This window comes from Pteropus medius, unplaced genomic scaffold, assembly GCF_902729225.1.
Source record: "Pteropus medius unplaced genomic scaffold, Ma_sr-lr_union100, whole genome shotgun sequence".
Lineage (NCBI taxonomy): Eukaryota > Metazoa > Chordata > Mammalia > Chiroptera > Pteropodidae > Pteropus > Pteropus medius.
This window is the reverse complement of record NW_024342468.1, coordinates 1,797,785-1,809,552: the sequence shown is the minus strand read 5'-3', so window position 1 is coordinate 1,809,552 and position 11,768 is coordinate 1,797,785. Positions and strand designations below refer to the sequence as shown.

Below are 11,768 nucleotides of genomic sequence, written 5' to 3'. Positions count from 1 at the left end.
CGCCCTCCTCTCGGGATCCTTCCGCCCGTCCCCGCCCCCCCGCCTTTCAAACGCTCCTTGGCGTTTCTTCTCGACCGGTTCGCATCACCAGTAATGAAAGGGACGACCTCCGTGGTCCGACGAGGCTGCCGACCGCGGCCGTCCGTCCTGGGGTTCGAGGGGGACGCGCGACGCCGCTAGGGACTCTTTTCCGTGGCGGAGGTTGCGGGCTTCCGCGGACGTTTCACGAGGGGGGAGGTGCTGTACGTCCAAGATGGCGGCGCCCTGTAGGCTGGAGGAACTGTGAGGTAAACAGCTGAGGGGGAGGAGACGGTGGGTGAGTATGGGGGTGTCGCCCCCTCCTTTTCACGAGGGCTTCTCGGGGCGACCCTGGCACCATGACCTCAGTCAGGGAGGTCTTGGGGGGCTGGGGCAGGAGGCTCACTTGCTGGGGAGGGGACCTCGGGAAGGGGGTCCGGAAAGCTTTCCCCTCCCTCTTATTACGCGCTTTCCCCGGTGGGGCCCGGCTGGGCCGGCGCGGCCCCGGGAAGGAGAGGCGGGCCGGGCCGGCGCTTCGGCCCTTCTCGGCGGCCGAGGGGACGCGCGGATGCTCTCCCGGGCCGCGGAGCCGACGGCAGGGGTGAGGCGAGCCCCCGCGCCTGCCGCTCCCTCGGCGGGGTGACAGGGTCCCGTGGGGCGCGAAGGGCAGGGGGGAGGCCCCCGGCCGGAGGGCCGGGGCCGCGGGCGGGCTGGGGCTGGTCCCCGGGCCGGGCGAGGGGGGTCGGGGTCGGGGCGGGCGAGAATGAATGGACGCTGCCTGTGGGCATCGGGGACTCGCAGCGACTCGGCGTCTCTGCTGACATCTGCACGGCGGCAGCGCCTCGCTCCGGGCGCGCGTGTGGGTGTGTAATTGACGGTGAAAGACAGGTACCTCAGGTCTGCAGAGGCGATTCCGAAGGGACAGCTATTTGCGGAGCCGCTTCTAGACGCCCATTCATTCATTTGGGGAACTGCAGGGCGAAGAGCCTGCCGTCCGGGAGACCGTTGAGAATTAAAGCTCTTCGTGTCTCCTGTTAAAGGGTTCTGCTTGGCGTGTTTTGGATTTGGGGTGGGTGGGGTACTCTTGGGAGGGGGTGCAGCCCTCCTAACTAACAACAGCGGCTCACGTCTGTGGAGCGCTCGCTGTCATCAGAGCTTTGCAGTCGTCATCTCCTTCAGTCCTCGCGACAAAGGGAGTAAGTAGGCAGCCCCTGCGAATGCCTCCATTTCTCAGATGGAGAACCTGAGGCCCGGAGGGGTTAGGGCAGCTTGCCCAAGGTCACCCCTCTACGAGTATGTGAGTCGGGACTGGAACTGGGGTCTGACCCATTCCGAGACCGTGGGCCTGTCATTGTTTACACTCACACGACTCTCATTTATCTGTTATGTGATCAGAGCTGGCCTGTCCTAATCAAGTGATTAGAATTAATCAGTTAGCCAGGGTTTGTGCCCAAGTGCATGTGTGTGTGTGTTTTGAAGAAAGGCGCACTTGCTTATATGCCTCAGCTTTTGTCGGGGATGGTAGTGTCGTGCATGCTATAGTAGGCTGGAAAGTATTTGATGTTTTACAACACGGATGAGTTTACTGCAGAAAGAAGTCCTGCTAAAATCCTTGCTGGGTTTGTTTTTTATAGAAAGCATAGAAATAGCACTTCACTTTACATAGAGTAAGCTGTAAAAGTACTAAAATAGACTAATACTCTTCCGAGATACTCTGATTTATAATTTTGGGATCAACTTGGAGTCATCTGAATTCTAACATGCTGGCAAAGTGGAGCCGTAAATATCAAGAAGCGTTATAAAACCGGATCTTCTGGGAGCCCTTGATTTACAAAGAGCAGTCACCTGTGATTCTTAAGTTGCCCGTTCCTGGGTAAACCTGGAGTATGCAAATGTGAACACTGATTTAGGGTCGTGCAGGGGAGCGCACCTAACAGTCATGCATCAGGCAAATGAGGCCCCTCACAACCACGGAAGCATTCTTTGCCATTGCCCTGGGGAGCTGCAGAATCTTCTAGCCACCTGGCATAAACTTAAGGGGTATTTATAGAAGATGTAAATGGAAAATATCCTCTTACCAAAGTTAATATCTTATTCAAAATGCTCTTACCTCACGTGCCTGGAAGGGCGGATGATGTAAGCTTTCTTTGCTTCGCGCATTTCCTGGTGTCATGAAGGCTTGGTATGCTCCTAAATTCCTACTAGACAGACTCCTAGGCGGCTACACGCTTTCTTACCTGTTTTCATTAAACTGGAGCATCTCAGATCCTGTGATTCCGTCATACTCTCCTTCCCTGTAAGCGCAGAGACCTCTGATTCTGCTGCTGTCGTGGTGTAATACGACCCCTGCTGTGGCCGCCTGCTTTCATCTGTGAGAGGAAACTAAACAGTCTTATTAGGACAAATCAAATATATACCTGTCGATGTGATGGTTACAGAATAATGAAATTGCCGGAAACAAGACATCTCCAACGGTAGTGTGTTATCAGAACCGCCATTACAGATGTGAGACCCCACGGTAGGCAGACCTACGCGATTGGTCCCTGAGGACACCCCGGATATGTATTTTAGAAGAAGTCGGAGGTGATTCTGATGTGCACTAGAGATTGAGGACCAGTGGCTTGAAGTTTCGATTTGGCTTTTTCTTTTAATTTATAATTTATTGCAGAGGCATTTCTTAAAATAGCTTCTGACCTCTGGTGTGTGTCACGATGGGTGAATTTTGAGCTCTGAATTACAACCGACTTGATCTTATAGCTCTTCTTTCAGAATTTGTCAGTACAGGTATGTTCTTTTCTGGGTTACAGGGCCATAGTGGATTAAAATTAGCTTCTCCTGTAATTAATTGGTTATTCCTGGATGCAGATGAGCCAAATGCAGCAATACTCCAACCATTTCAAGCTTTTCTAAAAGTCAAATAGCTTTCAACTTTGAAGAAGTCACTTAGGTTCTCTGAGCCTCAGGTTCTTCATCTGAAAGAAGAAAGTCGGATCGTAAATTAGAGTATTTCCGAGTCTAAATTTCTGTGATTTAAAGTCCTCCTGGGGCTTCAATTAAACATTCTGTCTAAATTGAATCAGTGTTAATGGTTTTATAGTAACAAAGCAAATTGGTGACTTTTAGCCTAACCTGTTGAGAGATGGATGACCTGTTTATCTTTTTCTTTATATCACATTATTTTTTAAAAGGTAATTTCCTGTAAGTTCCTGGTTATAAATCTCTCTTTGAGAGATTAGTTTTGTTTGTATTAGTTTTCTGTGTTAAGTAGCAGCAATCATGAAAAGGATACTCAGTAGCATTCAGACCTGTAGCTTTTTGCTTAAAAACATTATATATATGTATATGCAATTAGTATATACTCAGACACTGAGTTTCCCCCCTCAGTGTTTAATATAACTTAGTTTGCATGAAGTACTCATTTTTTTTCCATTTAAATTGATCTGAAAGAGGTCTGCCATCAGCAATTTGAGATTATTCTTTTTCTGATTTACTTTTTAAGCTTATAATTATTAGAAATTAGTAATTTAATGTCTAATGTCTTTTTTTGGGGGGAGAATAAAAATATCAACATATCTGCATCTGTATCTGTGTATATATCTATCTGCCTGTCTCTATCTGTTCATTCATTCTCAGGCCCTTGCTAATTTTTCTTGTCCTTTGTCAGGGCTAACTTTTGTTCTATACAGAGAAGTAGCAAAAGATAATACTTTTTAAGGTTGAATGAATTCAGATTGTCATCTAATGTGTAAAGAGCCTTAAAAAACCAAGCTTTAATACAAAACAAGGCATGGTAGTTCCTGGCCTAGAGCTCACAGGTCACTTTGTAAGGATAGTGGCAGTAGAGGCCAGGAAGTGTTTGAGTAACGAGGGACAAGCTTGCCCTTCTTTTGGTGAGGGAAGACACAGTGGGGAGTGATAAAGAACAGATGTGGTGACTTTAATGTCTGGGTCATTCTGACCTGCGCTGCTTGGAGTGGTTCACACAGCGCAGTAACAAACGTGAAGTGTATCCATGCTAAGTTTATCAAATGGTTGTGTCAATGTTTCAAATACAAGTTTTGGAATGGATAGACAGCCCCAGCCTTAGCTACTCAGCCGGTTACTCTCGTTTAGTAGTAATATTGTTACAATACAGTTTATATTTATTGGGCACTTAGGAACCAAACACATATGGTCCTATTAATTCTTCCTACAGCCTTAAGAGACAGAGTCGGGAGATCAGGAAACTGATGCCTAAAGTCAGTTATTCGTGAGTTACAGAGCTGGGATTGAACCCAGTTGGTTGAGCCCCCTAAATTTCGTATTTCACTGGGTTAAACTGCCTGAACTGTTAATCTCATAAACTCACATGTCACTCACTGGTCTTTAACTTTTTGGGGGGCTCAGTTCCTCTCCAAAAATCCATGGGAAACTATGGACCAGATATCCCTTCCCATCCCATCAGCACCCCCCAAAAAATCATACAGGTATGACATTTCAGATATGACTTAGAAACTTCATGTACCCAGCTTGAAGCCCAACCGATCATTGTAGATAGATTACTGCTCTTAAAAACGGACTTAAGCTTTACAAAAAAGAATGGTTTTTTTTTTTTTGACCAGTGGGTAAGAAAGGCCCAGGTCTCTTAAAGATGAGCCTATGCTCTGTTTGTGTTATAAGTCATTGGGTTAAACTTCTGTATTATAAGATTCTTCACACTTCACTGGCAGTTCACCCTTAGGTGCCACACTGAAGTCAGCGGTGGAGAACTCGGGTACCTAACCCGCTAGATGCCTGCCAGGCTTGCCGTTCAGTCTGTGCTGTTATCTGGAAGAATTCCATTGGTTTGTTTTCCACCATTTATGTACTATTTTTTTCCTTTGAACTTCAGAGTATATATAATATATTTGATGTTTCTTGCCTTAATTCTTCTTCCTAGACCAGTGGTTCTCAACCTTCAGTGGGCATCAGAATCACCTAGAAGACCCCACTCCCAAAGTTTCTGATTTATTGGTCTGGGGCAAGGCCCACGAATTAGCACTTCTAACAAATTCCAGGTGACGCTGATGTACCTGGTGTGAGAGCCACATCTGAGAATTGCTGCCCTAGACTAGCAAACCCTGTATCTTTATTCCATGGATATTTCTGTTTCTGTCCTGTGAACTTGAAACCTAAAGAAATCTTACCGTTTGCTCAGATTTCTTTTTAGGGGGAGCTCTGTATAGGGAACTATGGAAACATACATGGTATCTGTCTGACTTGTATATTCTTGGTAAATAATTTTGTTCACGCTAATAGAAAGTCAAAACTTAAGAAACATTATTTATAGATGAGAGATCCTTACCAAAATCAGGCTCTGTCCCTGCAGGCAAGTGACTAAAGGATTCATTGTTGAAATAGGGTGCAAGCTTCAGCAGATCGTCTGTCGAGGTCCCTAATTGGCAAAATTCTGAATGGGGAATCTGGAGCTCTCCTGCCCCAGCTCGTGTGACCTTGAGAGGGACTGCAACTGCTGAGCCCGTTTAAATCGCATGTGACTACACATCTTGGCAAGTTTTTCCATCAGCTGTTTTTCTCACATACTAAGTAGCGTTTCCTACCCCTTCTCTTTCCTTCTGTGTGTTTGTAGGAAGAGTGAATTGGAGCTGGTATTTTACCTTTTTTGGATGCATTTGTGCTGAAGGCAACTTTGTTCACTTGATAGAATATTATTCTAAGAAATCACTTCAGAGGCGAGCGTGATATTTTAACAATGTCTTATTAACATAATATTACCTGTATCATTAACATAATTCCACGTATCATTAACATAGTACATGCTTCACATGTACCGTACTTGATAATGAGATAGTCCATCAGTGCCTGAACCGGTGGCAGAATTGTCTATGAGTTTTTAAAGATAAAAACCTGAGTATAGAAATCAAGTCAGAATGAAGAGATATCTGCCTTCATTTTATATCCATAGTTGTATTTTTCATCATAGACAAGTGGGTCCGAAATGATCTCAGGTGATACGCTGTGCAGTTACCTATTTTACGTGATTTGCAGTTCTGGGACTCTTAGGGGTCAGAAGGCCACACACAGAAGTCTGAATAGTCAACAGGTATTTTCAGATAGAATGCTTTCTGAAGGCTTTTTAGGTACCTGCCACTAGTATTTATAAAGGTGTGTGTAGCTCTGAGCCCTCTCACTGCTCGTGGTGCATCTTGCCAAGGGCAGAGAGATGTGACAGCTATATATACCTGTAATGCTGGAGTTCACGTGTAATTCCAGGTACATAAGCGATCGATCTATAAACACTTAAAGAAGGAAATTAAGGCAAACTGTGGAAACATATTGACTGACGTTCCTTCTGTTTGATCTCAGATACTAAAGCACAGAGCTCTCATCTTCCTCCTCAAGCCTACCGTTTGCTTTTATTCAGAAACACCGCTCATAGACGTGCGATCAAAATGTTGCATTTAGGTGAGAGCACAACTTCAAACTGTTGAAGAGGAAAAATCTAGATCTGGGGACTTGTTTCTTTTTTAATTTGGCTTTTGAGGCTAAGAACATGGATTGACCCTGTTATGCTCTGACAGGAGCTTCCGTCCATACCCCTTGGGGGAGGGGTCCACATCTTTGAGAAGGGTCTTCTCCATTCCTTCCTTCTGATCAGGAAGTTCACAGGTCACATTTCACTTGGCCTACCAGAACGATTCTCCCCAGTGGCACCTCCGTAGGGCAGGATTTAAATATAAGTTAATGAGTGGATAAACACAGAGAATGGGTAATGGCGGCGGCCTTTGACTTGCCAACCTTACACTGATGCTGGTTTGTTACCAGTACAGTTTTTTAGCGTAGTGATAAAGACGCTCCGAAGGCCCAATGTTACGCACGGGACAAAAAACACTCTGACTTCCTGTGCCAGTGCCTCTCTCTAGGACAGTGATCTCGGCTGGGCAGGCTACAAGATCTCATCTCATATACCCTTGCCGTAGATGTTCCTTTTCAGGTAAAAGATCCACCTGGGATTCATTGCAAGAGGCAGTCTGTGTAACTCACTGGACTAACAGCTGGTTTTAAGATTCTGAAGATTAGAGGGTCCCATGTTTAAATTCCAGCTCCTTATGTGGTCGAGTGACTGTGGCCGGGCATGCACACCTGTCTGGTTTGGTCGGCCTTTCTGAAAGGCTGGCCTGCCCTCTAGCACTGATACAAATTTGCATGCGCCATTGAGGACCATTGGTGTTTAATGCCTGGAGCGTGTCCCACAAGGAAATTAGTTACCTTGTTGTATGGAGCAAGAGATTTTAATTGTTAGATAGTCGCTCAATCCACTAGGTCAAGTTCGACCTTGGCCAGGATGGTGTAGGGAAGGGCTTGTTTCCAAGCCCACCGTGTGATTAAGTGTACGTGGTATAGGAGGCTCAGCTTTCATACTCTGCATTCAGCCCTGGGATGGCTGCCAGAGAAGCTGGTGAAATCCTTGCTGATCTAAACAGGTCTGTTTGCCTCTCGTGTGTCAGAGCTGAAATGGGCCCAGGGTGTCCATGGGTGGGCCAGACAGGCTCTGTCCTCATGGAGTTTACAATCTGGTGGTCAGCCTGTACCTAAGTATATTTTGAAGGGCCCACGTTTTAAAAGCAAACCAGAATGTATGTGTTTATAGATACTCATATTTAAAGTGGATATTTAATATGTGGTAATTTGGACAGAAAGAGGAAGAAAGAGAAATGATAGCTGTTCACAAATATTTTATGCTCGTCATGTAGAAGGATTAAAGTTGTACTGTTTTGAAGGCAGGATTTGGCTTTGTACACTTATTTAAGAAGTATTTTAACTCCTAGTCATTTAGTCAGGTACGGTAGGTCCTCACTTAGCATCACCAATAGGTTCTGTGACCTTAGGCAGAACAACATAATGAAACCAGTGTTATCATAAGCTAATGGGTATAAACAGGAGTGGAGTTTGCAGCATCTCGTCAGCATTATAATGAAAGGGTGCTGAATGAAATAACGTTGTTTGTGGCCTTGCTGTCCCAGACACTGGGAGCTGCTAGAGATCCAGTGCTGAGTAAGCTACTTTCTCTCCCCGGGTGGAACTTCCGTTCTAGTGAGAGAGACATGGTCAGTAACTAATTACACTTATTTAATTGGGTCGTGGTAAGTGATACAAAGGAATATAGGCTGCTAAGGGTGCATAACGGGACCTGATCTAGTCTGGGGCTTGGGAGTGGAGGGGCTCTGGTGAAGCAAATGTTTAAGCTGACATTTTAAGGGTGAAGACTTGCCTCGGGAGGGGACAGGGGTAGAATCTCTCAGGCACAGGGGCAGCAGGTACATGGTCCTTAAGTGGGATTGAGAGTGCTTGGCCGAGAGACTGAGAGGCTGGTGGCGTTGGGGAGTAGGGAGAGAGGGGGAGCGTGCTGGGCGATGAGGCGACACAGGCCCATCCCGGGGCTCCTTGAGTCTATCCTCTGTGCCACACTCTGCGCCCAGGGCTCTAGGATGCATCACTGTAACCCCTACAGCCTGGTGGGGAAGATGCCATTGCTCCTCTCGCCTCAAGATGAGGGAGTTTAAGGTTAGACATGAGAGACGGAAGATGAATAGCCAAATGAGCTAGTAAGTGGCAGAGCTGGGGCTTCAGCTTGGACTCTCTGCTTCCGCAGCCCGCCTTGCCCATTCCTTTGCTGCCCAGTTGTTTATAGCTCTAATAAACAGACTTAACAAAAGGCAGAGATTACAAGTTCAGCACAATGTAAAGAATCTTCCAGCAACCAGCTGTTCAGAAACATAGGCAGGGAGAGGCACATGTGCCCGGTGATTATAAGTGCTCATTCTAGTGGAAGGCAGATGGCTCCCTGTCAGGGACAAGTAGAAGGAGGTTGAACAGAGGAACCTAGTCTTCCTCTGACTGCATCTGGGGTACGTCACTGTATGATTATTATGTTCACACATCCAATTTTCTTTTCCCTTCAGTGACCATGAAAGACACCAGGTTGACAGCACTGGAAACTCACTTACCAATTGTCCCCAGAACAGGTAAGGCATCGCCTCAGCACACTGGTTAGGGGAAGACACAGGGAGTTGGCCATCTCGACTGCGGTTGTACTGGTGCAGAGGTGTCACTTTGCATTCAGGATGTAACGTTTCTGGTTTTAGCTACTTGCCAGGAACTGGGCCCTCTGTGGTATGAAGTAATTGGTCAATTACTGATGACTTACTGATTGCTTATTCAGTGCCAAGCACTGTGAAATGCGTTGTATGTGTTATTTATTTTCTTCTTTTGGTGTATCCCCATTTTACAGATGTGAATTTACAGATGTGGGCTCTGAGATGTCATGTAATTTTCCCAAGGTCATACACCTAGTACCTGGTGGACCCATGACCAGTCAGTTATGTCTAGCAGCAAAGTTTGGTTTTAATCACTAAATTAAATCAAAGCTTGTATGTTTCAGCGTCATTTAACTAGTGTAGAGGTTCTTGACCCAGGCCGTCTTAGAAATGCTCTTGAGTCTATACATGTGAAGTTGGTGTACATCAGATGTACTACTGTCTGAGTCCTTAACCTGCTCTGTGGGGGGCCTGGGCCTCAGGATTGCTTGAACTAGTCAGGTGATTCTAATGTACATCCTGGGCCAAGAACCCCTAAGTTAGCGTGTACACCTTAACGTGGCTTTATCTGTTATCTTAATTCAGTTTTTGGGATGAATTATATGCTATTGTGATTTCCAGGAACTGGAGAATTCTCAGAGTCCCAGAGTGTATCCTTTATAAATATCGAGGTGCTGGCATTTCTGTGGAGATGAGTTTAGTCTTAGTGACCTGGCTGATCACTGGGCTGTAATTTTGAGTTTACCAGCAGGAGTGCCCAGTGCAGCAGCATCGAGTCTCCGGGAAGGGTGTAGGGAAGCTGGGGGAGGGGAGGAGTTTGGTCTGCTGTCTTTATATGCAGACAGCTGATGGGATTCATTTAATGGCTCACTGGTTGCTGTTTGCTACATACTGTCACCGTCTGCCTCACCTTACATCGTAGGAAGTGTGGAATAAGTAGGGATTTTCGCCTTAAAGATCAACACATGTTCACAGACAAGGACTTGGTACAGACGGTGGGCTGTAGAAGATGGGAAAGTGGTGTTCTCTCACGAGCAGGGGAGGCTTTCCAAGTTTGACTTTTCATTTCCAAATTTTTTGTGTGTACGTAGTAACACAGCCCCCTTTTTAGAAATCCACTGACTATGATGGTCAGATGTTTATATCATTGAGGCCCAAACTGAATATCACACATCATACATCTCAAATTTTATTAAACATTTTTTTATTATTACAATTGTATTATATTTTAGTAGCCAGATTTTGAAAGTTCGAAATTTTATTGCAGGAAAAATACTTTGTCAGCACTATTAGCTGCTAGGTTGCTCCTGCGGTCACCGCGGTGCACGCGTGTGATACCGACAGACATTAGACATTCGTCTTCATTCGCCACGTGTAGTCCCGTCAGCCATCTTTTTGGACAAAGCAGAATATAATTCAGGAGAGTTCCTGGTAGGTGGTTTTCCAGAAAGAACCAGTAGCTGCGATTCGTAGCTTGGGCAAGGCTTAGAGATCCTTCATCTTTAGCTACTAAAAATTGTTGGCAACCTGTAGTAATCATTTTGACAAGCTTTTTTTTTTTTTTAAAAAAAAAATGCTAGCCTTCGTAGACACAAAACTATAAGAAATTGTTTTTGTAAAGTGTTTTTGTAAAGTCTGTTTTGAAATTTGATTAGTGAGTACAAAATGTGTTTGATTATTTTATTTTTTCTTAATGTTTTCTTCATATTCTTTATATTCTTTATGTTTGGCTTGAAGATGACTTATGGATGTCGAGTGTGATTTTGGATTTTTTTTTCATGTCTTAAAATTGAATGACAGGTAGACTTTTTTTTTAATTCATCTTCACAAGATGTGAAGTATTCCCAAATATGACTTTTTCTTGAAAGACTGACTAAAGCTTAAATGCAGTTCTTAAGGTTATTTTATTTGTAATAAATGCTATAAACCAATTCTATCAATGTTAAAATTAAAATATAATTTAATTTCTGTCATTCAGCCAGGTGTTATTAAAATTTTTATAAATATTTGACTCACATTAATTGCTGTTATTTATAAAGTTATCTTGCTAATCTACCCTCGTGCTATTTATATTATTAGTTAATATATTTAACTAGTTGAAAGTTCTTGTTTTTGAATATAAAAATCACGTAATCATTAACTGAAGCGTTTATTTTTACAATAATTATACGTGTATACTTAAACTGATACAGTTTCAACATATAAAACACGAAACATAGATATTGCTTCTGGAACATTTTACCGGTATTGGAACGTGATTAACCAGAGCGTTTGGGAATAGAGGGAACAGTGAGTGCAGAGGCATCGAGCAAGGACCCGTGGTGCCGGGTGTGAGGAGACTGAGCCTGGAGCAGAGGCGTGAAGAGGCAGAGATGAGAGGTGAAGGCAGAGGGGGGTCTGCAGTTTGTAAGGCGCCGAATCGTTTGGAGCCTGACAGGCCATTCGTGAGTCTGCCTCTCGTTAGCTCCACCGGAAGCCACTGAATGATTTTAAACGGGGAAGTGATAGATTCTGATTTCCGTGTTTCAGAGTCTCTCGTGACTGTTTGGTGGCAAATGATTCGTAGGAGGGCGGGAATACAAACCGGGAGGATGGTGAGGGAGGCTGCTGCCCTGTTGTCTCCACGGGGAGCTGATGGGAGCTTGGACTGGGCCGAGGACAAAAGGGACATAA

General features: G+C 44.9%; 1 protein-coding gene across 14 annotated transcripts in view; it reads left to right on the top strand.

Annotated features, from left to right (window-relative positions):
- The first annotated feature begins 6 nt into the window (after window positions 1–6).
- Window positions 7–11,768, top strand: part of TSC1 (TSC complex subunit 1) — a 45,247-nt gene continuing 33,485 nt past the window's right edge. For 3 of the 14 annotated variants that reach the window (XM_039862949.1, XM_039862934.1, XM_039862938.1), the window contains exons 1-2: window positions 7–316; window positions 8,961–9,023. The gene's annotated coding sequence lies outside the window, so the exon portion shown is untranslated. Of the gene's footprint in view, window positions 317–6,363; window positions 6,463–8,960; window positions 9,024–9,716; window positions 9,746–10,874; window positions 10,896–11,355; window positions 11,475–11,768 lie in introns of those variants that run through there. The other 11 variants (XM_039862936.1, XM_039862942.1, XM_039862940.1 and 8 more) reach the window with 9 other exon arrangements.